At 38.3% G+C, this 22,373-nt stretch overlaps 1 protein-coding gene and 1 pseudogene across 1 annotated transcript in view; one reads left to right on the top strand and one right to left on the bottom strand.

Annotated features, from left to right (window-relative positions):
- The window catches only part of ERP44 (endoplasmic reticulum protein 44), a 108,632-nt gene that overhangs the window by 3,957 nt on the left and 82,302 nt on the right, over positions 1-22,373 (top strand).
- LOC110255972 lies at positions 17,969-18,491 on the bottom strand (annotated as a pseudogene).

Raw genomic sequence — 22,373 nt, 5'->3', positions numbered from 1 at the left:
ATTTCTTCTTTCTTTAGTATGGCTCTCTAAAAGATAAGGATTAAACAACAAAGAAAAAACAAAATATCATTATCACATCTAGAAAATTGGCAGAAATTCCTTTATATTATCAAATTTCTAATCAATGTTGAGATTTTCTTGTTTCAAAGAAAAAAAAAATTTTTAACACGTTGCATGTACAAAACAGGATCCATGTAAAGTCCAGGCATACCAGTGGGTTATTTGTCTAAAACTTTATGGATTCTCTATCTCATGTTTTTTTTCTTGTAACTTATTGATTGAGGAAACTGGGTCCTCTGTCCTATAGAATTTCCCATATTCTGAATATTACTGATTGTATCCTCTTGGTGAAGTTTTATGTTTCTATATTGCTTTCTTTCTTTCCTTTTTTTTTTTTTTTTTTTGTCTTTTTGTCTTTTTAGAGCCACACCCACGGCATATGGAGGTTCCCAGGCTAGGGGTCCAATTGGAGCTGTGGCCACCTGCCTATGCCAGAGCCACGTCTCTGACCTAAACCACAGCTCACGGCCACGCCGGATCCTTAACCCACTGAGCAAGGCAAAGGATAGAACTCACATCCTCATGGATGCTAGTCGGGTTTGCGAACCACTGAGCCAGAGCAGGAACTCCAATTTCTACATTTCTTTTGTTCCCCATAAATCTGTGATTAAATTTGTGTGGTCTTAATCACCAACTCAATGTATAATTAGGTTTATTTGTTTCATTTAGCTTTTCAATTTTTGTTTTTAAAAAATTATCTTTTAATATGTAATTGTGTAAAATGTATTGCTTTCAAGGCCAAATCTAGAAAGCAAACTATGTTTACATAAGGTTAGCTTCTATCCCTATCTCCTACTCACTTAGCTTCCTCTTAACATAAGAAATCTTTAAAAAATTCTTCTCAGTTCTTAATTCACTTTAAAAAGAAAATGTAATTTGGAAGTTTCCTTGTGGCACAGCAAGTTAAGGATCCAGCGTTGCTGCCAGTAAGCAATCTATTTGTGTTTATATGTGTGTATATTTGTTTCTCCATCCTGATTGATAAACTCTAGCATATGATTCATGCTTTCTTTGCCCACCTCTCCCTCCTCTCTTTAAACTCTGTGAAGTATATCCTAGGGATCAGGATATAAATATTTCTTATTTCTTTTAAACTGTTTTATTTCTCCTCTGGATAGATGTGCTAATCTACTCATTTCCATCTTTTTGCTTTAACAAATATGTATACAAGCAAATTTTTGCAAAACTACTTTTACTATGTAACTTAGAGATAGTTTCCTGCAATTGAAGTTGCTGAGGGAAAGGGTAAGTGTATTTGTAGCTTTGTAGGTGTTGCTAGACAGGGGAAATTCCTCTCCACAGGAGTTTTGCAATTTTGAGTTTTCACCAACAATGTAACAGACTTTCCCCACATTCTTGCTAACAAGGCGAATGTCAAATGATTGGGTGTTTGTCAATCTGATAGGTGAGAAATGGTATCTCCCTGCATTTTAATTTGATTCTCTTTTTTATATGAGTGTGATGGAGCTTTTTTCTGTTTAAAGGCCATTTGCATTCTTTTACACTGAGTTCTTAACCCTCTATCTCCTGAGTAGATTCTAGGATGCAGCCAGATTGAGAGGCACTGGAATATATTACCCTGTTCAGTAATATTTCTGATAGTTAAAACTTGTGAAAGCCTTGGGAAAGATGTCTAATTGCCACAGTTATTGAATACATTTTTCATACTGTAGTCTATGACTTTCAGTGACTTTGTAGTAGCTCAACTTTTAGATGCCCTACAGTTTACTTCATTGTTTGTTAAAATATTAGTTATTTGTAATTCCAGTTTTTCACAATTGTAAAAAAAATAAATAAACATGTACAAGCGAGGAGTTTCAACTGTGGCTTAGCAGGTTAAGAGATGAGGGTTCGATTCCTGGTATTGCTTAGATCCCTTATTGCTGTGGCTGTGGTGTAGGCTAGCAGCTATAGCTCAAATCCGACTTCTAGCCTGGGAACTTCCATATGCTATAGGAGTGGCCCTAAAAAGACAAAAAAAAAAAAAAGTGCAAGTGACATCTGTACAGTGATATTTGCTGCAGACCTCCAACTATATCCTCAGGTTAGTTTTCTAGAATTATATTTCTTTTTTCTTTCTTTCTTTTTTTTTTTTTTTTTTTTTTGCCTTTTGTCTTTTTTAGGGCCGCATCAGTGGCACATGGAGGTTCCCAAGCTAGGGGTCCAGTCAGAGCTGTTGTTGCTGGCCTACGCCAGAGCCACAGCAATGCCAGATCCAAGCTGCATCTGCAACCTACACCACAGCTCATGGCAATGCTGGATCCTTAACCCACTGAGCAAGGCCAGGGATCAAACCCACAACCTCATGGTCCCTAATTGGATTGTTTTCCACTGTGCCACAACAGGAACTCCCAGAATTATATTTCTTGGACCCTATAGTATGTCTATTATTTAGGATTTCTGATACAGTGTACACATTTGCCCTAATGAAAAGTTGCACCAATATTTATTTCTACCAACAGTGTATGAATGTGCCCACTTGCTCACATTCTAGTTACAGTGGGTGTTTTTGTAATCTGCGCCAATTTAGTAGATCAAAAATAATACCTGATTTAAATTTACATTTCTCTGATTACAACCAAAGTAGTTTTTTCATGTTTATTGGCCATATTCCTGTTTGTGTGTGTATGTGTTCATGTTATTTGCCCCCTTTTCAAAAAATTGTTTACTCTTTCTTCTTCCAGTAATTCAAAATAGAAGTGTTCACAAGATACAGTTTAAGAACGATAGTGTTATTTCTGCATTTAGTATCTATTCAACAGGTAGCATAGAGCAAGGAATACTGGACCAGGTGTCAGGGCATCTGTGTACAAGTTCCACTTCTTCCACATACCTAACACTGCATCATTGGATAAAACATATAACAAAACGTTTTAGTCTATAAAGTCAGGACATTGAATTTGATGATTCAGTGGTTCTTTGTGTAGTCTATCTTGATTTTAAAAAAGGATATTCCTCTAACTTCTCTAACAAATTTATTACTTGATTGGGTATTTCCATTTAAAAAAAAAAAAACAAAACTGCTAGCTTTGCAGGTCTGTGCCCCTATTATCCAGTGCAAGGATTACCATGCTTTGGTCACAGCTTTTCTGACATTGCTGTACTCTGTTTCATTTAACCAAGTAAATTGAAAAAAATTGGTCTGACTTTTCACAGCATATAGTACTCTTTAGCCTGCCTTTGATTCTATAAAAAAACTACCCATGGCCCTGACTGCACAGACTTTATTTCTTTGCTATTATTCTTTTCTTTCCTTCTGTCATTTGAATGAATGCCTGTTTGCTGTCTGCTAGGGAAGAGAAAAAGACAGCTGAGATTCATATCATGCTTCCAAGGACTTTTTAATTCAGCAGGGGAGAGGTGTATATGTAAATAATTAGAATTCTGAAGCAAAAGTGATAGGTGTCCTTAAGGTATCTGTAGAAGTGGGTTATAAATCTCACTATGGAGAAGTTTTTTTTTTTTTTTTTTTTTTTTTTTTTGTCTTTTTGCCATTTCTTGGGTCACTCCTGTGGCATATGGAGGTTCCCAGGCTAGGGGTCGAATCGGAGCTGTAGCCACCAGCCTACACCAGAGCCACAGCAACGCCGGATCCGAGCCGCATCTGCAACCCACACCACAGCTCACGGCAACACCGGATCCTTAAAACACTGAGCGAGGCCAGGGATTGAACCCGCAACCTCATGGTTCCTAGTCAGATTCGCTAACCACCACGCCACGATGGGAACTCCATGGAGAAGTTTTGAAGTGAGCCAGGGCATCACCTAGGAGCTTCTTTCAGTGTCCTCACCCCAGGCCTACTGATTCAGAATCTGCACTTTAACAATGTACCTAGCTGGTTCGTATGTGCACGTTAAAGTGTGAGAATACAGTTGTAGATGTTTGAAAGAAGCAGATTTCTCTCATTGGTAGAATCAGAGAAGTCTTCTTGAAGGAAGATAAGAGTAGAGGTTGAATTGAACCTTGAAAGGTTAAATTGATGGGTTAATTTTTTAGTCTTGAGTGGAATGGATAAGAAGGATTTTGCCCTCCAATAACTTAATAAATCTTTAATGTGAATTGGATACCAGCTTGCTTGCTTGCTTGCTTGCTTTCTTCCTTTCTTGCTTTCTTTCTTCCTTTCTTCCTTTCTTTCTTTTTTCCTTTCTTCCTTCCTTTCTTCCTTCCCTCCCTCCTTCCTTTCTTCCTTCCTTCCTTTCTTTCTTTCTTCCTTTCTTCCTTCCTTCCTTTCTTCCTTTCTTTTTTCCTTCCTTCCTTCCTTCCCTCCCTCCCTCCCTCCCTTCTTTCTTTCTTTCTTTTTTTTTCTCTCCCTCTCTCTTTCTTTCTTTCCTATACCCATGGCATATGGAAGTTCTCAGGCGAGGGATTGAATCTGCAACCTATGATGGATCCTTGGATAAAACATGTAACAAAACATTTTAGTCTATAAGATCAGGACACTGCTTGGGCCAGGGATTGAACCCATGCTTCCTCAGTGACATGAGCCACTGCAGTTGGATTCTTAACCCACTCTGCCACAGTGGGAATCCTTTTTTTTTTTTCTTTAAGAAGTCTTGCTGTATGGCTTGCTGACATGGCCAAATGACAGAATTGGCCCTAAAGAAGCTGGCAAACCCTTTGGCTAGTTTCCATTAGAAGAGCTCATTATTATCTTAGCCAAAATAAAAATTATAGTCTTTAGTGGATTCTTACCAGCATTCCAATTACTCCATCCAAGAGGAGAGGGATAGGAGTTCCTGTTGTGGCTCAGTGGTAACGAACCTGAGTAGTATCCATGAGGATGCAGTTTCTATCCCTGGCCTTGCTCAGTGGGTTAAGGATCCAGCATTGCCTTGAGCTGCAGTGTAGGTCGCAGATGTGGCTTGGATCTCTTGTTGCTGTGGCTGTGGTGAAGACTGGCAGCTGCAGCTCCAGTTCAACCCCTAGCCTGGGAACTTCATATGCCGCGGGTGTGGACCTTAAAAAAAAAAAAAGGAGAGGGACAAAAATGCCGCTTTTGAGAAGTTTTTTGCTGTAATGTCATGGGTCTCAGGTATTGGTTCTGTTCTTGTAAAGATTGCATTCAAATTCTAACTGCTTTGATTCCCCCACTGATATTGTGGTCAAGATTGCTGATTCCTCTAGCCCTGTGATTTAATTATTTTGTAGAATCTTGAGCATTATATTTTGAAATATCTAGTTTTTAGTTACCTGAGTTTGTAGACAGGAACATTACTAATAGAGAAAAGTGGTGAAAAGAAGGAAGAAATCATTTCAGAAAAACATTCTGGTATTGGGGCTAAAGAAAACTGTTGGGTGAATTGTAGAAGGCCAATACTTCTTCCATTTCTTCCATAAGATTATAAGAGTCTTGTAGTGGGAGCTTTGATAATTAGATTTAGAGGTTTTAGAAAAAGGTCTTTAGGAATAAGAAGAACTTTTGACCCTGGAAAAAAGGAATTGGAGCCTTTTTTTTTATTTCTGTGGGACTCATTAGTGTTTCGCTCAGTTCAGTAAGTGGGGAGGGATCTGCATGAGTGGGTCACATGCAATGCAGTGACTGAAGTTATATTTATCTAGAGTTGTGCTATAAATTTAAATTTATTAAATGGAATAAAATATAAAATTCCGTTCCTCAGTCACAGTAACCGTATTTCAAGGGCACAGTGGTTACACATGATGAGGGGCTGTTGTATTGAACAACGCATGTGATGAAACATTTCCATTGTCATGGAAAGTGCCATTGGATACTGCTGATATAGAGGTTCACTCTTGCTGTCTATCTCAGAAACGAAGAGAAAGGAAAGGTAAAGAATGAGGAAAATGCCTCAAATAGTGTTTCAAAGCATATGAGGAACATATATCTTGCCTGTCCAAGGAATAGTAGTAACCTGGAAAAAAATTTCAATAATCTTATTAGTGAGCACAGATTTGGCTTTTGGTTACCTAATGGCCAATTTAGGAAGGCACCAGAGAATACTAGGTAAAACTCGAAAGTAAGAATTTGAGTGTTATTGATTCTTCCACTAGTTCACAAGGACATTGAGAGCAAGTCACTTTCCTTCCTGAAGCCTTAGTTTTTCAACTGAAAATTGAGTAAGATTGCATAGCCTGTTTGGGGGAATTTAGCGGACATTCCAATGGAATCTAACTTCAGTGTTGGGATTTGAAGGCCTACAGTTTATCTCTGTGATAAAATTCCTTTTGGGGGCTTCATCTTTAGAAATGATACTTTAGGAGTTCCCATCGTGGCACAGTGGTTAACGAATTTGACTAGGAACCATGAGGTTGCAGGTTCAATCCCTGGCCTTGCTCACTCGGTTAAGGATCTGGCATTGCCGTGAGCTGTGGTGTAGGTTGCAGATGTGGCTCGGATCCCACATTGCTGTGGCTCTGGCATAGGCCAGTGGCTACAGCTCCAATTAGACCCCTAGCCTGGGGACCTCCATATGCCATGGGAGCAGCCCTAGTAAAGGCAAAAAGACCAAAAAAAAAAAAAAAAAAAAAAAAAATAGAAATGATACTTTAGGAATTCGGTCATGGCTCGGTGGTTAATGAATCTGACTAGCATCCATGAGGACGCAGGTTCAATCCCTGGCCTTGCTAAGTGGGTTAAGGATCTGGTGTTTCCATGAGCTGTGGTGTAGGTCACAGACGTGGCTTGGATACAGAGTCGCTATGGCTGTGGCATAGGCCAGCAGCTACAGCTCTGATTTGACTCCTAGGCTGGGAACCTCCATGTGTCATGGGTGCAGCCCTAAAAAACAAACAAACAAAAAAACTCCGAGAGAAATGATACTTTAGAGAAAATTTTATTGATTAAGAACATACCTACATTTTAGTTTGTAAAATTACCTGTAAAGTGATGGCCAGTTGATATGTTTTGTTTGCCTCGGGTATCAGAAGGTTACCCTTGCCAGGAGCTTAATCTTCTAATTGAATAAGCCCAGAAATTAATGTGCATCTTTTTCTGTCTACTTTAAAATGGCCAGAAGTTATATGAGCTCATGAAGACACACTAATATTTAATATATAAAGCAGTTTTCTAAGAAATTTGAGCCACCTCCAAAATGTGAAACATGATTTAGTGATGGAGTAGAGATGATAAATAAGTTTATAAAGTAAAATATTAAAGGAATTAAAATTTCTTGGTCCTTTGGACAATATGCCCTTCTGTTTACATGCCTGCTGTTTAGCTGTTTTGTTGTATTTGAAGTTTTGTAAAATGTATGGAGAAATGCCAGCTCTTAAAAAAATTACCGAAGTTCCTGTCGTGGCTCAGCGGAAGTGAACTGCAACTAGTATCCATGAGATCTTGGGTTTGATCCCTGGCCTGGCTCAGTGGGTTAAGGATCCAGTGTTGCCATGAGCTGTGTTATAGGTCACATACACGGTTTGATACCCGTGTTGCTGTGGCTATGGTGTAGGAGGCAGCTGCAGCTCCAATTCAACCCCTAGCCAGGGAACTTCCATATGCTGCACCTGCAGCCCTAAAAATAAATAAATTAATTAATTAATTACTGACACAACATTAAAGTCTTTCTGTGACTAAAGAATGGTGTCAATTCTCAGTGTGCTTTAGAGTTATCCTGAGAGAGAAATTTGGACATTTCTTGATATCTTTCACTTTTGTTCCTATGTTTTGGCCCAGTTGCAGTAAAATCCCAGCTAGCTGGTAAAAGTTCACATTTCTGTAATGTCTTCATATTCTGAAAAACTAAGAATAAAGAAGAGCTACATTTTTTTTGTAGTCAAAATAATTCTTCGAAAACGCTCAAGTTAACTCATTCCTTAAGCTTTCTAGCACTAGCTTTTTCTATAAGAATGGCTATTGATTCTCATAGGAAGCCTTATGATTTGTTCACAATTAAGAAACGTATCACAGTCCATCCATTCATGATAAAAACTCTTACTGAATTGGGTATGGAGGGAACATGTTTCAACATAATAAGAGCTTTTTAAGACAAACCCACAGCCGGTATAATACTCAATAGAGAAAAGCTGAAAGACTTCCCGCTAAAATTGGAACAAGACAAGGATGCTTACTCTCACCACTTTTATTTAACGTAGTATTGGAAGTCCTAGCTACAGCAGTCAGACAAACAAAAGAAATAAAAGGTATCTAAACTGGAAGAGAAGAGGTAAAATTGTCACTCTATGCCACTCCCTGAAGATGATATGATATTATATATAGAAAACTCTAAGGATGCCACACAAAAACTACTCAAACTGATCAAATAATTCAGCAAAGTAGCAGGATATAAGATTAACATTCAGAAATTGGTTACATTTTTGTATACTAACAATGAAGTATTACAAAGGGAATATAAAAATACAGTACCTTTTAAAATTGCACCCCCAGGAGTTCCCGTCGTGGTGCAGTGGTTAACGAATCCGACTAGGAATCATGAGGTTGCGGGTTCGATCCCTGCCCTTGCTCAGTGGGTTAATGATCCGGTGTTGCCGTGAGCTGTGGTGTAGGTTGCAGATGCGGCTCGGATCCGGCGTTGCTGTGGCTCTGGTGTAGGCTGGTGGCTACAGCTCCGATTCGACCTCTAGCCTGGGAACCTCCATATGCTACGGGAGCAGCCCAAGAAATGGCAAAAAGACTAAATAAATAAATAAAAAATAAAATTGCACCCCCAAAATTAAATACCTAGGAATAAACCTGACCAAGGAGGTGAAAGACATATGCTGAGAACTATAAAACATTAATCAATAATCAAGGAAATTTCAAAAGAGGATTCAAAGAAATGAAAATATATTCCAAGCTCCTGGACTGGAAGAATTAATATTGTTAAAATGGCCATACTGCCCAAAGCAATCTACAGATTCAATGCAACCCGTATCAAATTACCCATGACATTTTTCACAGAACTAGAACAAACACTCCAAAAATTATATGGGAGTTCCCGTTGTGGTGCAGTGGTTAACGAATCTGACTAGGAACCATGAGGTTGCGGGTTCGGTCCCTGGACTTGCTCAGTGGGTTAAAGGATCCAGTGTTGCAGTGAGCTGTGGTGTAGGTTGCAGACACGGCTCGGATCCCACGTTGCTGTGGCTCTGGCGTAGGCTGGTGGCTACAGCTCCGATAAGACCTCTAGCCTGGGAACCTCCATATGCTGTGGGAGCGACCCAAGAAATAGCAAAAAGACAAAAAACAAAAACAAACAAACAAAAAAACCCCAAAAAACAAAAATTATATGGAAGCATGAAAGACCCAGAATTGCTAAAGCAATCCTGAGGAAAATAAAACAAGCAGAAGACGTAACTCTCCCAGACTTCAGGCAATATTACAAACCTACAGTAATTAAGACAGTGTAGTATTGGTACCAAAACAGACATACTGACCAATGGAACCAAATAGAGAATCTAGAAATAAACCCAGCCATCTATGATCAATTAATTTTCGACAAAGGAGACAAGAACATAAAATGGGAAAAAGAAAGTCTTTTCTGCAGGTGATGCTGGGAAAACTGGACACCTGCACTTAAATCAATGAAACTGGAACACACCCTCATACCATGCACAAAAATAAAATCAAAATAGCTTAAAGACTTAAACATAAGACAAAACACCATTAAACTCCTAGAAGAGAACATAGGCAAAACATTCTCTGATATCAACCATACAAATGTTTTCTTAGGTCAGTTCCCCCATGCAACAGAAATAAAAACAAAAATAAACCAAAATATGCAAACAACTTATACAACTCAACAGCAAAAAAACCAACAACCCAATTGAAAAATGGGCAGAAGATCTAAACAGACATTTCTCCAAAGATGATAGATGAGCAACAGGCATATGAAAAAGTGCTCAATATCACTAATTATTATAATGCAGGTACCACCTCACACCAGTCAGAATGACCATCATTAATAAGTCCACAAATAAATGCTGGAGAGGGTGTGGAGAAAAGAGTAGCTTCCTTTACAAAGGTTTGTGGGAATGTAAATTGGCACAACCACTATAGAAAACAGTATGGAGGTTCCTCAGAAAACTAAACATAGAATTACCATATGACCCAGCAATCCCACTCCTGGACATATATCTGGACAAAACTTTCATTGAAAAAGATACATGCACCCCATGTTCATTGCGGCACTATTCACAATAGACAAAACATGGAAACAACCTCAACGTCCTTCGACAGATGAATGGATTAAGAAGATGTGGTGTATATACACAATGGAATACTACTCGGCCATAAAAAAGAACAAAATAATGCCAGTTGCAACAACATGGATGAAACTAGGACCTCTCATACTAAGTGAAATAAGTCAGAGAAAGACAAATACCATATGATATATCTGGAATCTAATATATGGCACAAATGAGCCTATCTACAGAAAAGAAACAAACTCATGGACTTGGAGAACAGACATGTGGTTGCCAAGGGGGAAGCTGAGGGTGTGGGATGGACTGAGTGTTTGAGGTTAGCAGATGCAAACTATGGCATTTGGAGTGGATAAGCAGTGAGGTCCTGCTGTATGGCACGGGGTACTATATCTAGTCACTTGTGATGGAACATGATGGAGGATAATGTGAGAAAAAGAATGTATACGTGTATGTATGACTCAGTCACTTTGCTGTATAGCAGAAATTGACAGAACATTGTAAATCAACTATAATAGAAAAATAAAAATCTTTTTTTAAAAAGTGTCACAGTGCTGTAAAATATTTGACTCTTTGTTTAATCTTTGAATGAACAATTTCAGATATCCTGACTTTGCTTTAGAACTGTAAAATCTGTGCTACATTTCAAATCATGTTCTACTTATTTGTTTCAGAAATAATTCAGTTTATTATTTAATTGTGCCTGTGCTCTGGTCTTTGAGTACCTTCCAGAAGTAATGTGAAGTTTTTTCCCCATAATAATAACTTGAAAGTGTATCAGCCAAAGAGAAAACTTTTAGGAGAATATTTAGGAGTCAGAAATTTGGGCTTCTCCCTTAGATCCGCTCCTTTTCATCTTTGTTATCTTGTCTATTGATTTCTGAGTATTACAGCTTTTACATCTGACTCGTAGGTATTTGCATGCCTTTGTGAGTTTTGTGGATCAAAAAATGGTAGAAAGGTGTCACACCTTCTTATTCTTAGATCTTAATTCCTGGTACAATGCCTTACACAGGTTAAGTGTTCAATAATAATTTCGTTGAGTGTATGGAAAAAAGAAAAGGTAGAGCTAGGGTAAGGAGGATCAGGAATGCACAGGGGAGTGGGAGTTTGTAAGCATCACTGGGAAGGTGAGCCTTGAACTAGTTGAGGGAGTCAGTTGTTTGGATTTCTTGGGGTTGGGGTGGAGTGGGGTGGGGGGAGGTAAGAGCCTTCCAGGCAGGGGCATCAGCCAGCGCAAAGTCCCTAATGTGAGAGTGTCCCAGGTGCAAGCAGCAAGAAGGGCAGTGTGGTTGTCATGCTGTGAAGAAGGTGCAGCCTGTTAGAAGATAAAGTCATGTAGCTAAAACACATTTTGCAAAAGCGTACTTATTACTGTGTACATTGTTTGCTGATATTTTCTTTTTTTCTTGTTTCCTATTTTGTGCTTTATTTTTAAAATAATGTGGATCAGACCCAATGAGGTAGGGTTGTAGTATTAATCTCCTCAGCCCTTGGTCTACTTAGCTTTGCTGGGAGTACCTTTGCCTGTTTATCCCAGTGTGCCCCCAGTTTTGCTAAATTCAAAACATCTGTGTGTGAAAGGGTGGGTCACAACCTGCATTTCTAACAACTTAAAATGTTAACACAAAAGATTTTCTGCAATATTTTTTTGATTCCTGAAAGCAGTATACGTTTCATGTTACAGAAAAGCATAATGCAGAAAAAAAATGTACATAACCCTACCACTGATAACATTTTAATGTATATCTTTCTAGGAGTTTTTTTGTGTGTGTATGCATGTTTGAAAGGACTTTTAACAGTACAATGTATGTTTTGAACTCCCTAGGGTTGGGTTTACTCTTGTTTGGTTCTGCTGTAGAGTGGTAGACCTCTGGTTACGTGGGAAGAGGAGAAGAGGCCCATGTGTGTCAGTGTGCTTGTACTCATAGAACTTGGAAAAGGCACCCACCTTGACCACTTTAGAAAGTTATTGAACCTTTCTGAGCTTCCCTTTCCTCACCTATCAAATGAGGATACAGCCCTCTTGTGAAGAGTTCTGGGAAGACAAAACAAGAATGTTTGTGAATGTGTTCATAGTATATTGTTAGCACTTAAACTTTCCTTATGTCTGCGACGTAGTAGGTGTCAACAAATGTTGTTTAGATGAAGGAATCAGTGAGTGAAACGAATGACTGAATACATTTGCTGTTTGGGGTAACTTTAAAATAGTTCATCCTGTCGTATTAAAATTGCGTTCCCTGGGATAAAGGGCTAGCATGACTGGCCTCCAGCCCCTGTGGTCTTCTGATACTGACGGTTGTACTATTATGTTTCTGTATTATACTAACAGAAACAGCTTAAAAATGTGACCATTATGTGAATAAATTATCTGCCTGTTTTATAACTGTACTTAGTTTTGCAGTTAAATTCAGTATATATTGATGAAAATATTTTATGGAAACAGTTATATTTTGTTGTATAGACCATGGTTTTTAGGATTGAAGGAGACCTGGGTTTGAACCCTGTACCACCACTAGTTTGCACAAGTCATTTAGCTTATTTGAGTCTTAATCACTTAGCACATGTTTGCATTTACTATATGTTACATACTGCAAACTTTCATTTTCCTCATTTATAAAACAGAGATAATGTAATTCCTACCTCAGCTTCAAGAGTTGCTATGATGACGTAAAAGAGATACATGTTTGTAAATAGTAAATAACTATGTCAATACACTGAAATATTCTTGTGTGCTTCAAACATATGTTTGTTACTTGGATTCTTTCCCCGGGAGCCTAGGTATGCAGTGGAGTACATTCCTTTCAGGGAGAGTTGATGCATTATGGAAATAGTTCTAGAGTCTGAATTTCCAGGATTATTGACAGTACTAGAAGTAGAATGACTTTGAAGCTAGAAAGTCCTAGTTCATTCTTGGCTTTACCTCTTTGTAGCTGTGTGATACTAAGCAAATTCCTTTATCTTTCTGACCCTCAAATTTCCTATTTTGAAAGTGGAGATAATTATTTTGTAAGGTTGTAAAATATAGTGTATATGAAGGGCTTTGCAGGTCTGGCATGTAACAGAGAGTTTTGTTTTGTAAGGTAATAAATGGAGAAGGAAAGCTTGTCAAGTAGATAGAGTCGTTATAAAACGAGACAGTACCTTGGAGGAGGATTGTGCCTGTGCTGACTGTCTTTCTGTGTTTGTGCTACCTTTCGACCTTCTGAAATGAGTAAATGGATGAGGCTTTTTATTTTAAAAATCGAATTCTAAATATTAGTGGTTTCTTAAAGTGCTTATCAACTTGTCTCTTTCCCCTGGTAAATTATGACATAGTCTTATCAAAATAGTGACAAATGTAACTATGATTGACAGAAATAAAAATCTACCTTGATATGCATTTCTTCTTTTAATACAAAAGCAAATAAATTCCTGTAAGTGGTATAAATCAAAGTGGGAAGCATGCTTTATGCTCTGCTGCTTTTGAAAGGTATCATTTGCTCCACACAGAAAGGCATCATTCCTCTTACTTTGTACACACAAAATCATTCAAAAAAATACATCCCTGACTGGGTTGTAATTGACTAGATATCTGGGAAATGATGACGGTTCTTTAGAAATAGGTAATCTTTTCTCTAGTAACGGAAGAGAAGATTATTATAGCAGAGTTTTGTCACTGAAAAGATGCAGAAATAAAATCCTGTTTGTGTAAGTGTGGAAGATTTCAAATTACTGGTTATAGTTTCATTTGCTCCTATAAGCCTAACTTACATATATCACTGTTATTCCTTAAATTTTGCTTCCAGTGGGGTATGAAGTTATTTACACATAAACATGTGTAGTATCTACTACTTTTAGTAAGTTTTTGTCTTTAAGCTAAACCTGCTTGTAGATTTGATGAAAACTGAGGATATCACAGATCTTTTTGAACTTAGATACTACAGTTAAGGTATTTGGTAAGAACCTGTTGGCATATAAGGTAGTTTATAAGGAACTCAGTTTCAGCTTGGATCAAGAAAAGCTCTCATATGGTTTTCCATTTCTTATCTCATGAATACATCTACATGAGGAAGATGGGTACTTGGTTAGGAGAGGAGAGTAATTTTATTTTCCATTCTACAACACTAAGTTATAAATACCACCTGAATATACAGTGTTTTTTTGACTGGTTTAAGGTATATAATAAGATGAGTGCTCAAGAAATAGCTTTTAATTCTGAGAGGTATCCAATATTCTGTAGCAAAATAATCAGATTTTCAGTCTTTGTTTTCTCATTTGACGCACAAGACAAGAGAAACCACCTGGCTAGACATAACTGAAGTAGCTAACTACGTAAAGTGTTGTGTTTTGATGCCTTAGTGAAAGTCTTTCTTAGGTTACTTTATTTGGGGGGTACTTATAGGTACAGTAGTACTGAATTCCCTGGATCAGCTTTAGCTGTTTATTATATAAATAGGTTGTGATATATGAGGAAGTTAGCAGAGAGTTTGTCTATATTCCTACATGAGATGGTTTTCCAAGAGTATACTACTTTTTGGACTATGACTTTCAAGTATTATGTTAGTAAATATCCCCTAAGGATGGGATAGAAGATATTTTCTTAAAGGCTTAAAATGCGTTTTTATTTAGGTTATTTATAAATGATTTTCAGTGTAAGGAAGAAACAAGGATGTCTTCTGGACACATTTTCTTCTAAGAGAAGTATAGGACACTTGCATGACTATCAAAAGTTTATTATCCCATTGTCAATACTGGGGGTAATTCATATCAGTAAATCATTTTAGGTACGTAAAAGTCAGTACCGTTCATATAAGCCAGATGTGTGCTAGTGTGTCCCTTTTTTTTTTTTCTGGAAATCATTAAAAAACATAAAGAAGCATTGTTCTTTCTGTTTAGGTCCTGAAATGATGTTTGTTAATGGCCTAGTTCGTAAATCCAGAATGACACATCATACAAGGGATGGCTAATTTCATCTGTTGGTGGCAGGCAGAGTCTGTGTGGTTTTGTTTTATTTTCATCCGTGAAAACACATTTTAAGCTTTTAGGCTGAAAGTTTGTAAGTAGCGGAGCTGCCTTTTTGGAGACTACCAAATGTGATTTAAAAATGACGATTGTGATGTGTTCCCTAGGTCACGGTAGCCTCCTAGTTATGAATTAGACTATGCTTTCCTAAGTCTTTCACTCATAGCCCTTAGAGCATTTCATACTGTTAACTACCCCGTTTCTTCTTGAAATAGTGTTTCCTCTGGGGCTTCTTTTATGCTCCAATGGTTCTTTCTGTTCCTCTCTCTATTTGTTCCTCTCTCTGTTCCTCCTCCCCCTCACTGGTTGGGGAAAGGGAAAAAGCCTACATTTAAGTGATAGGAGAGAAAGGAGCTAAATGTAGATATTCTCTCATGTATTGTCTAAGAGCTTCTTTTCTCTCTTCCCATCATATCCTGTCATTTTAACTCATAGCTTTACCTCTTGCCTCTCTGAAGATTGGAGTAGCTTGGAAGTTTGTTAGTATTAAGTTGGTGCCTTGGGCTCACTTTCTTGGTGTTTTAGTCCTGGTGTGAAAAGTAGTCAAATACAATTTCCAAACCCTTCCTGCTAGTTAGTAAGGAGGGACTTCATCTTAGTCAGCTGTTTTCTCATTGGGCAAGGCATGTAGCTACTGACATTGAAGTAGATCAGTGACTGCACAGAAATTCTTTCTCTCCAATAGTCTTACTCCCCTTTCAGTTCCCCCAGTCACCTAGGTTTATGGCCTTGGCTCATGGAATTTTGCAGCCCATTAGTTTGTCATCATAACCCATTTATCTTTGACAGTTTCCCCAAGTCTCCCACACCCCAGTCCAGGCCCTTGTTTCCTTTCCTTGTATTCCATTTCACTCTCTTAGCTGTATAGTCTTAACTTCTTCCCAGCAGAGGGAGGAGCATAATAATTTTAAGCTTAAAGATTAGTGCTCCTCCCTTACTGAGAAATCTCCTGTGTCTTCTTACTTTGTGCAACAGGGTATCTCAGTCCCCCTATCCGGTTTTCAGGGGACTTACTCTCCTAACACCTTGTTTTTTTTCCCTTAACATTCTGGCCCCAAACTGATTAACCTTCCATCTTCATCTCCCAGTACATCACTACATGAACTTCTATAGGCAGGCTTCCTCTTCATTTATTTCATCCATAGAAAATACTCTGCTCATCTAACTTGTACAGTACTCTCTCCTTTTTTTCTGCTCTCTAAATTTTTATGTAAGCCTTATATCATATATCTTGTGCTAACTTTTCATACATGATCATAACTCTCTTGAAGGATAGAATGTGCCTTTGATTGAATTCCCTGCAGGCCCGACCTCGTTCATTGCTTCCACCCCCATAGGTTCTCATCTCAGGACTTGTGTGAGCTTGGTGGGAGAGTAGGTGGATATGTTCCTGGTGAGCTGAACGTGATAGAATTGTGATGAATGTGTAGAAGGGAAAGGTAAGTAGATCTGCCCAGTAGGGTAAACTTTCCACTGCAAAGTGGATTGGTTTATCCATAAGCTCTCTGTCATAGCTAGCGTTGAGTTGGAGGCTAAGTGGCCATTCTGCCAGGGATGCTGTCAAAGAGAGTCCTGCATGAGGTAGGAGGCGGTGGGTAGTATTCAATCAAACAAACTAGTACCCCCTTCAACTTTATAATTCTAAATAAGTACTATTTTGACCTAATAAAGTAGAAGCCAGAGAGGCAGATGGGAATTGAGGAGTTGACCAAGGTAATGATAAGAAGTTAAATAAAAATGCTAATAATTTATAGCTGAGTAATCTTTGCAGTTTAGACCTGTTTTTCAGTGCTCTCTTTATATGTCGTAATGTTGAAAACAAAATTCAGAATTATAAAGTACTTATTTTGTGGACTATTGAGAGAGTGCCATTTAGCTGAAAACTTTATTTCTTTGAATTACTTAAAAAATGTTCATTTGCACTGCTGCTTTCATTTTACTCACGATACATAGCAAAATTATATTCATTCCTGCAATGATAGAGAATGTAAACTTCAGCCAATTAAAACTTGCTCTTTTCTTTCTTTTTAAATAGAATCCAGTGGCAAGTACAGTATTTTTAAAAATTCCTTCTCTTAATTTGATTGTGAATTGATTCGTCACCTTTTTAACTTGCTAGTTTGTACTAAGGCGGGACAGTTATTCTTCTCAAGTCTTTTTGGGGTAGGAGTTATCTAGAATTATTACTGTATAATGAATTCTGTTTTTTCTATTTAAAAGTGATCCTTTCCCTGACATAATTTGAGTTCTAGTCCCCAAGCAAAGATTTCAGAAATTGCCTTCTATTCTAACAAGATAAATGTCATTCATGTCCTCTTCCAGCTTTAAGTCTGGGCTTCTTTTGAGGTCTCAAAGAATTATAGAATGTCTAAAAATGCAAGAATTTTAAAGTTACTTGGTTAATCTTTTTGTTCATTAAACAAACATTGTATAGTCTATGTATTAAGCACATACTGGGTACTAGGGAAATAAACGAATAGAATAAAACAGTATAAAATCTATACCTCATTGGCAAATGCAAACTAAAATTTTTCTAAGAAAGTAAACTAAAATAAATTTTTTTGCAGAGCAGAAAATTTTAATTTTATTTTTTCAATTAGAAAATGAATTTATTAAATATAAGGCCAGAGGTCAAAGCCACTGACAGAGAAATAGGCAACATCAGCGTGGAGAAAGGGACTTCTTTAGGGAAAAGGCCTCTGCCACTACTACCCCTCAGAATGGGATGCGAGAAATGCCATTGTGCTCACCTCCAAGGAGTGCAGTCATGGTGAATGGGGGGTGATGGTGAGAATGCAGTGAGGAAAGAGGCAGAGTTCTGTTGAGAGGGTATGTTTGAGAAGGGGGCAGAGGAGGAGGGTCAGCCCTTTCCAAAGGCAGCCACAGCCCAGCCCTGTGGGGCCTTGTAGGACTTCAGCATCTCAGGAAGCACAGTTGCCCCGCTTTCCCTGGGCCGTGTCACAGCCACCACAGGTACAGAGGCATCCCTCCTCATTTATGAAGTTGTTCGGCTTGCCTCTGCACCCGCTGTAAGCAGAGGTCTCACAGAGCCCGGAGCTGGCGTTGTAGAATACTTGATGAACAGGGCCCTGCAGAGACCCATGTAGGGAGGCTCCAGGCAGAAGGCAGGTGATGTGGCTCAGACCAGGCTCCTTTCTTCACCTGCCCTGGTGCTGGCCGCCAGGGTGCCCAGGAGGAGGAGAAGGGCTGCAGAGAGGCAGAGCCGGGTCATCTTCAGGACCTTGCAGGAGGGCTGCTCAGAAAATTTTAATTATTTATTTAATTAATTAATTTATTTATTTTTGTCTTTTTGCTATTTCTTGGGTCGCTCCTGCAGCATATGGAGGTTCCCAGGCTAGGGGTCGAATCAGAGCTGTAGCCACCAGCCTACGCCAGAGCCACAGCAACGCGGGATCCGAGCCGCGTCTGCAAACTACACCACAGCTCACGGCAACACCGGATCTTTAACCCACTGAGCAAGGGCCGGGATCGAACCCGCAACCTCATGGTTCCTAGTCGGATTCGTTAACCACTGCGCCATGACCAGAACTCCCAGAAAATTTTAATTTTAGTGAAGTCCAGCATATCAGTTCATTCTTTGGTGTTGTATCTTAAAAATCATCATTGGAGTTGCTGTTGTGGTGCAACCGAAACAAATCCCTGAGGTTGTGGGTTCGATCCCTGGCCTTGCTCAGTGGGTTAAGGATCTGGCATTGCCATGAGCTGTGGTGTAGGTCACAGACACAGCTTGGGTCTGATATTGCTGTGGCTGTGGTGTAGGCCGGGAGCTGTAGCTTTGATTGGACCCCTAGCCTGGGAACCTCCATATGCTGTGGGTACAGCCCTAAAAAGGGGGAAAAAAAAAAAAAGGGTCATCGTCATACCTAAGGTTATGGTCATTTAGCGTTTCTCCTGTGTTCTAGGAGTTTTATAGTTTTGGGTTGTACATTTAGGTCACTGATCTGTTTTGAGTTGGTTTTTGCGAAAGCTGTATAATCTGTGCCTAGATTCCTTTTTTTTTTTTTTTTTTTTTACATGACCAGTTTACTACAGCACTATTGTTGAAAAGGCTGTCTTTTCTCCATTGTATTGCCTTTGACCCTTAGTCAAAGATCAGTTGGTTCTGTTTATCTGGGTCTGTCTCTGGACTGTCTGTTCTTTTCCATTGACCTGTTTGTGTATTTTCATTGATCTTTTGCCAGTACCACACTGTCTTAATTGCTGTGGCATTATAGCGAGTCTTAAAGTTAGCATTTTTAGTCTTCCAATTTTGTTCTTGTTCTTCAGTGTTGTGTTGGCTATTCTAGATCTTTTGCCTTTCCATATAAACTTCAGAATTAGTTTCTCAATATCCACAAAATAACTTGCTGGGAATTTGACTGGGTTCGCATTGACTCTATGGATCAAGTTGGGAAGAATTGACCTCTTGACAACTTCGAGTTTTCCTATACATGAACATGGAATAACTCCCATGTATTTAGTTCTTTTTTGATTTAGTTCATCAGAATTTTGTAGTTTTCCTCATATAGATTCTTGTATATTTTGTTAGATTTATACTAAATATTTCATTTTGGGGGTGCCAGTTAAATTCTGAATTTCATATTTAACTTGTTTATTGCTGCTATTTAGGAAAGCAATTGCCTTTTGTATATTAACATTGTATTCTGAAACCTTACTGTAATTGTTTATTTTTTCCAGCAGTTTGTCATTTCTTTTGAATTTTGTATAGATCATTATGTCATCTGCAAACAAAGACAGTTTTATTTTTTTCCCTCCCAGTCTATATATGTTTTATTTCCCTATCTTGTCTTACTGCGTTAGCTAGGATATCCAGTATGATCGTGAAAAAAAAATGATGTGAGAAGATATCCTTGCCTTGTAAGTGGCATTAGTGGGAATGCTTTAAGTTTCCCACCATTAAGTATGATGTTAGCTGTAGGTTTTTGTGTGTTCGTTAACAAATTGCAGAAGTTCCCCTCTATTCCTAGTTTACTGAGAGTTTTTTTCATGAATAGGTGTTGAATTTTGTTAAATGCTTTTTTGGCATATATTGATATGATCATATCACTTTTCTTCTTTAATCTGTTGATGTGATTGATTACATTAAATGATTTTCAAATGTTGAAATGGCCTTGCACACCTGGGATAAATCCCACTTTATCATAGTATATTATTCTATTCATTATTAGATTTGATTTGCTAATAACTTTTGTTGGGAGAATTTTTACACCTATGTTCACGAAAGATACTGGTTTGTAGTTTCATTGTGATGTCTCTGATTAGTTTTGGTATTAAGGTAATGCTGGCCTCATCGAGTGTATTAGAAAGTAGTCCCTCTGCTTCTGTTTTCTGAAAGACATGGTAGACAGTCATTTACCAAATAAATGTTTGGTAAAATTTGCCAATGAACCCATCCGAATCTGGGTTTGTTTTAAAAGGTTGTTAATTAATTGATTCAATTTCTTTAATAGGTATAGGTCTGTTTAGCGAGTCTATTTCTTCTTGTGTGAGCTTTGGCAGATTGTATCATTCGAGGAATTGGTCCATTTCATCTATGTTACCATATTTGTGGTCATTTGCTCTTGGTATTCTTTGCTTATTCTTTAAATGTCCATGAAACCTGTAGTGATGCTCCCTCTTTCATTTCTGATGTTAGTAACTCCTAATTATGCCAATGCCTTTTCCTTCTTTCTTTACCATTGTCTCATGTCAGTTAAGAAAAGGGAGACAAAGAGGCAAAAAAGAGATTCCTAAATTCAGATTTCCTTTTAACAAACCATGGTCATTTCCTTTTTGATGGTGGGGGAAAGGAGAATTATTTTTTATTAATTTTTAGTAATTATGTAATTTCTTTTTAGCTAACATTTTTAACTCAGTGAATTTTATTATATTTATAGTTGTACAATGATCATCACAACCCAATTTTATAGCATTTCCATCCCAAACCCCAGCCCATCCACACACCCCCAACCTTTCTCCTTCGAAACCATAAGTTTTTCAAAGTCTGTGAGTCAGTATCTGTTCTGCAGAGAAGTTCATTGCAGATTTCCTGTCGTGGCTCAGTGGTTAACGAATCTGACTAGGAACCATGAGGTTGCGGGTTCGATCCCTGGCCTTGCTCAGTGGGTTAAGGATCCGGTGTTGTTGTGAGCTGTGGTGTAGGTTGCAGACGTGACTCGGATCCCGTGTTGCTGTGGCTCTGGCGTAGGCTGGTGGCTACAGCTCCGATTCGACCCCTAGCCTGGGAACCTCCATATGCCGCAGAAGCAGCCCACCCAAGAAATGGCAAAAAGACCAAAAAAAAAAAAAAGAAGTTCATTGCATCCTTTAAGATTCCACATGTATGTGATAGCATATGACGTTGTCTCACTGTCTGACTAACTTCACTTAACATGATAATTTCTAGGTCCATCCATGTTGCTGCAAATGCCGTTATTTCTTTCCTTTCAACGGCTGAATAATATTACCTTGTGTATATGTATGACATCTTCTTTATCCACTCCTCTGTCAATGGGCATTTAGGTTGCTTCCATGTCTTGGCTATTATGTATAGTGCTGCCACCATTCTCATTTTCACCATTGAGAATGATATTGGTTGTGGGTTTGTCATATATGGCCTTTATCATGTTGAGGTAGTTTCCCTCTTTGCGCACTTTCTTAAGGGTTTTTAATCGGAAATGGGTGTTGGATTTTGTCAAAGGCTTTTTCTGCATCTATTGAGAGGATCATAGGTTTTTTACTGTTCAGTTTGTTAGTGTGTTGTATCATTGATTGATTTGCGGATATTGAAGAATCCTTGCATCCATGGAATAAATCCCACTTGATCATGATGTACAATCCCTTTAATATTATTGTTGGAATTAGTTTGCTACTATTTTGTTGAGGATCTTTGAATCCATGTTCATCAGTGATATTGGACTGTAATTTTCTTTTTTTGTGGTATCTTTGGTTTTGGTATCAAGGTAATGGTGACCTCATAGAATGAGTTTGGGAGTGTTCCTTCCTAGGCAATTTTTTGGAGTAGTTTCACAAGGGTGGGGTTAGCTCTTCTCTAAATGTTTGATAGAATTCTCCTGTGAAGCCATCTGGTCCTGGACTTTTGTTTGTTGTAAGTTTTTTAATCACTTTCAATTTCAGTACTTGTGATTGGTCTGTTCATCTTTTCTATTTTGTCTTGGTTTAGTCCTGGAAGATTGTACTTTTCTAAGAATTTG

This window comes from Sus scrofa, chromosome 1, assembly GCF_000003025.6.
Source record: "Sus scrofa isolate TJ Tabasco breed Duroc chromosome 1, Sscrofa11.1, whole genome shotgun sequence".
Lineage (NCBI taxonomy): Eukaryota > Metazoa > Chordata > Mammalia > Artiodactyla > Suidae > Sus > Sus scrofa.
Note: the sequence above shows the minus strand (reverse complement) of the source record. Positions and strands in the feature narration are given on the sequence as shown.